The 5,590-nt window shown below is 43.0% G+C and overlaps 1 pseudogene; it reads left to right on the forward strand.

The window, feature by feature from the left end:
* Positions 1-3,550: 3,550 nt before the first annotated feature.
* LOC124240987 (ferritin light chain-like) lies at positions 3,551-4,269 on the forward strand (annotated as a pseudogene).
* Positions 4,270-5,590: the final 1,321 nt, after the last annotated feature.

Here is a 5,590-nt window from a genome sequence, read left to right on the forward strand (position 1 = left end):
ACAGGAAGTGAAGGACCCTGTGGGGAACTGGGGAAGTCACGCCCCTCCAAATGGAACAGTTCAATGGTTTTTACACAAAATGTAAGCGCCAGTGTTGCCAGAGCTTCCCGTTTTTTAATTATAGCAGAATATCCCGATTTTTCCGTCAAATTCTCCACTCTTTAAATGTTGGCAACTATTACATGTTTTTTCAGGCTGACCGTGTGTGGGCCAAAAAAAAAAAAGAAATTATATATATATGTTTGAAAGCTGGGTTCAGGCAGCAGACCGCAAGTTTTCTTCTTCTAGAAGCTATAGGGAACAGCCATTAAAGTGGGGAGGAGCCTTGGTCGGATCTGCAGTTTTGAAGATGGCTCTGGTGGCTGGAGAGTGGCTTGACTGGGGAAGGAGAAATTGAATTAAACATAGATCAGTTTGAAGGCTCTTGCGATCAACTGTTGATAGCAGATGTGCTGAGAGTGTAAACTAAGACACAATACTTTTCTTTATAATCAATTATGATTTTTCAATGCAAGTAGGTGAAACGGTCCTGAGCGTTTCCACCACAATTCAATCCCAAATGATCACTGAGAACTTTCTTATTTCTGCAGATCTTGGGTGTTAATACACTTTCAGAGACAGAATGGATTTATCTCTTCATTACTTTCCATAACTTCCTTTTTTTTTTTTTTCTCATAAACGTACTTGCCAGTAGTAATAAAAGGCAAGATTGTCCATCTGGCTTTAGAAAGGCAGCTTGTTGAAACTCTACCCTCTGCTTCTGTATTATATCAATCGTAGAAGCAAACAGAGATATTTTCTGCAAATAGTTCCCACGTGCCCACATCTCTGAATGTACAATAAACAGAGCAGGCCATGAAAACAGAGTGTTTTAAACAGAGCGTTCCAGCTGGGAAAAATTGTCTAAACATAAACCTTATTTTTACAGTCATTTAAAGATATTCTTTATCTATTAAATTAAGTTTCAAAAAGGAGAAGATGGGGGAAAAGAGAAAGAGAGAAGGGGTAAGGGGAAAAAAAAGAGAGGTTGTCCACCTGTTTTTCCATACTACCTAATACTTCCCATTCTATGTGCTTAGATATCGATATATATTTCCAGCATAAAGTTATTGCATCTAGGCAACAGGTATAGAGAAAATTTTAGCCGCTTTCAGTATATTTTTAAGATTTTTCTAAACCAAATCTGTACAAGACAGATCAAATGTTATCTTGGTCTCATGTTCTAGCCAATTAAGTCAGTGAGAAACAATGTTCCCTAGCCCCACAGACAGAATCTGCCAGGGGCTGGCCAAGCTTCGCCCCATCCCATTCCACAAGGTCACGGGGTATGCCCAGGCATCAAGCCTGGCCCACTTGTCCCCAGAACAATAAGGAAAGAGATACAACATCAATATCACATTTCATGCCAGGCAGGCTCGGAAGACAGTCCAGGCTTCAGTGACATTATCAGTCATTTGCACCCTGAAGAGCACATGAAGAAGGCAAGGCTCACATTAAGGAAGGGGAGCTCTGGTCTACTTTCCCACCAAGTCCTGGACTCTGGCCTCTGTTCCCACTTTTTGCAAGCTTTTTTACTTTTCATAAAGATATGTGTGGATATAACCCTGGCATATCCATATGGTCTCATCCAATGAGACTCTACTCTCATTGCTGTAAAATTCCCTTTCTCCATGGAGATAAAAGTCAACACTCCCACCCACCGTGTATGTTTTGGGCAGGCTTGTTCCTGTTTCAATCTGTGGAGTCTTAGCTTAAAGAGGGTATAGTTCCCATCTCTGAGATCAGAGTGAAGGGAAAGTGAAATTCCAGGGAATCCTTCTGGAGTTGTGACACATGGAGGTGTGACCCAGATATCCTGAGTTGAAAACTGGAATATATTATCTCATAAAAACAATCATTAGCTTCCCAGGCAAGTTCATAAAATCCTATTTAACCCAGAACATTCTCAGAATATTCCAGAAATTTCTATGTAACTCATCTGCTCTGTTCCCATTCCCCCAGCTTGTTTTTCCTTTTATAACTGAGTAGTATGGACATAATCCTGCTTTGCCAGATTCTCCAGCCTTCTCCCCTCAAATTTACAAAGTTTCATTTGCAAGCCACCAGATAGTAAAAACCTATATAGGCTCAGCTGATGAATTTTGCAGTTCCAGGACTGCCTGCCCCACTTCAGGCCGTTGACAGAGTGTGGGTATGTTCCACAGCTCTTCCCTTTCCTTCTATCTTTCACCTTTCAGGGAAAATGTGGGAAAGTTTTAGGCCTCTTCTTTTAAATGGTGGCCTGCCAGAGACAGGCTCATTTATATATGTAAATTTTATAGATGATATCAACTGAATAATGAGAAAAGAGTAGATTGCTTCTTAGATGGAGTTGAGAAAACTGCTCACTGTATGGGCAAAAGCAAATCATTCTTCTGGATCTTGAGATTCCTCTTCCCTGTATTTTTGGAGAGAAGAGGGAAAAACAGGGAGAGTAGGACACGAGACCCTTGAAATGTATAGACTGGACAATTTCAAGAGAGCTTTTCAAAGTCTCAGAGTGTGAGCAGGCACCCTTCTGATGTACAATCCACACATGGTAGGTGACCCACTCTTGAAAGGTGACAAATGATCTACAAGCATCAGCTTGGCTCCCATTGGATTCCTCAAGATAACCACCAGTGAAACTCATCAGGCTCCCAATGCTTATCCAACTCCTCACCACCCAGATTCCCCCAGGTGAGAACTTCCCACCCACAAACTCTGACCTCCTATAAGCAACGCCCCATCTCCCCAGCCCAGGTGTCCTCCTCGGGTCTCCGCAAGGGTACAAATGAGGTCATCTCATTCTTCCTCAAGTTTCTTGCCAATAGTATATCTATAGTAAAAATTCTGTGTCTAGATTCCTTCAGGTCCTCTTTTTTGATTCTCAAAACCCAGTTTGGAGAAAATAAGAAAAAAAACCCCTAAGATTCATTATTTCTTGCTTTTTTCTTCTCAAGGCAATAAAGAAGCCTCTGAGTAACATGGGGAAGTAACACAAGGAAGTGGGGAGCAAACAGCACAAAGATTATTGTTTCTAGATATTATGTGGGCTGTACACCGGTAATCCAGCAGTATCCTTATTCGACCATAGAAAAAAGTGAGCTCATGCCCCTCTCATTACATATAAGCTGGGGAAAGTCTCTGTTTGGCCCAACTAATTTCTCCCATCCCTGATAAAGCACTCTGGCTAGGAAAATGGGGTATGCTGATCCCATGGTAAAGAAATTCAGTCTCACCAAACCACATATTTGACTTAGGGAAGCATTAACAATTCTCCAAAAGCAGGTGGAAGCACTTTTCACAGCAGGTGAAAGAATAAGTGTTTACTACATCAGGCTATTCTGAAAGTCACTGCAGAAATAGTTTCTGAAAGTGTTTAAGAAACGATTAAATTAGATAGTTAAGAGTATATCTTCTACAACTGGAGAGAACAGAAAGCTATCCAAATATACATGGTTGGATGTATATATATAATACCTCCTGTTCTATAAGTGAGATCAGTCAGTCTTGAGAAAGTTTCTCAAAAATGATTCTAGCTGGCAGTGTGCCCTGTGGTCCTAGATCTGTCTCTTGCTTCAAGAGCGTTTGGATGGAAAGACCGGGGGATGCCCCTCTTCCAGCTTCCCACAACCCTCTAACCTCTTTTCTAGTTGCAGCCTCCAGGACCATCTTCTCTGTCTTCCTGCTTCCGGGAGCAGCCCACACCATTTTTCTGTGCTTAGCTACTTATTGCCCATCAACCGTGAGCTCACAGATTCATTACAATGGTTCCACCGAGGTAGAGGCCACCGTCCACCGCCTGGTGGGCGTTCATCTGCGGGCCTCCTGCACCTACCTCTCTCTAAGCTTATATTTCCACCATGGCATTGTAACTCTGGAGAGTTTGGGCCACTTCTTCCGCAAGTTGACCGAGCATCTCTTGATCCAAAACCAGCACAGTAGCTGCGCTCTCTTCCAGGACGCACAGAAGCCATCCCAAGATGATTGGGGTAAAACCCTGGACGCCCTGGAAGCCACCATGGTCGTGGAGAAGAACCAGAACCAGGCCCTTTTGGAGCTGCATGCCTTGGGTTCCACTCGCACAGACGCCCATCTCTGTGGCTTTCTGGAGAGCCACTTCCTAGGTGAGAAGGTGAAACTCATGGAGAAGGTGGCGACCACCTGACTCACCTCCTCAGGGTGGCCAGCCCCCAGGCTGGCCCCAGCAAGTCTGTCTTGGAAAGACTCACCTTCAAACATGAGTAGGAGCCTCTGAACCCAGCGGCCTTTGAGGGGCCCTGCTGGCATTCCCTGTGGTGTCAGAGCTTCTACCTGAGCCTCTCCCTGCAGCCACTAGGCAGCTGGAGCCCTTGCTCAGTCTGTGGACCAGATGGAAACAATAAAGCTTTTAGAAGGAGGAAAAAAAAGATTCTAGGCTTACAAACTATTTGCTTCAAGAAGTTTCTTTCTACACGCTGTATAATCCAAAATCCAATAATTCCAGCAAGTTCAGTGACTCAATGACCAAATTTAGACCATTTGTTGCCCTCAGAGAATGCACCAGACTCAAAGGAGAGGATTAATCCCCTAAGGTCTTAAAATCCCTCAAAATGCAGGTCACCTGCACAGATAACCAGGAAGGCCTTGGTTACCCTGGAATTGGAAGGAAGAGGATTCTTGGAACTGAATTTATTATTTCCTGGCAGAGAGCCCATCTACGCCCCCATCCATTGAACACAGGAGAAGACAGCATTCTGGAACTCTATGGTGTTATATTGAAATGCCTGAAACCAAAAGAACCAGCTGACTTTCTTCTTAATAAAGAAAACCAAAAGAGTGTTCTGTTGTCCATAAAACTGGACAATATATCAGCTCTAGGAGTCCCTGAATGTTCATGATTCTACTAAAATCTTTACTGGTGAAACTAGCATCTCATTCCCACGAGTAATAACAAATAACGATTTTTTGGAAGTTGATTCAAGGTCTTTCCTACCAGTCCCCGAACAAACCAGAAATAGGATCAAGCAAGTATTTGCAGCATTAGTGACAGGTAAAAAGAGAATTTGAGGACAGGCTTCAAATAAGATTCATAACAATATGCAGTTCTAGTAAGACCTGATGGGATTTACATAGCTCTGTGACCATTGGACGCACGTAATTCAGCTTAGATTTTAGGAGCTCTTGCTCTGTAGGCAGCATCAAAGATGTGATAAATTGCAAAAGTGGCCTCAAACTCTTCCCCTCCAGCCTCCATGGTAGAATTGTCTTCACTCTTGAGTCTGGGTGGGTCATGTGACACTTTGGCCAATGTGATGCAAGCAGAAGCTTAAAAAAGCACTTTCACACTGGTGTTTGCCCTGTGCTGTTCCTGGACTCTGCCACCAAGTGAACAAACCTGGATATTTTGCTGGAGGATAAAAGACATGTGACCGAGTCCCCTCAGATAGACAGCCAACTCATCAACTGATCTTATGAAGAATTTATAAAGCTGCAACTAAATATTTGTGTTTCAACTATCATTGTCTAGGCTGCTGGAAAAAAGTCTTCACTCTCTTGCTAAAAGGAAAGTTCTATGATATTGACACTG

Source organism: Equus quagga, chromosome 1 (assembly GCF_021613505.1).
Source record: "Equus quagga isolate Etosha38 chromosome 1, UCLA_HA_Equagga_1.0, whole genome shotgun sequence".
NCBI lineage: Eukaryota > Metazoa > Chordata > Mammalia > Perissodactyla > Equidae > Equus > Equus quagga.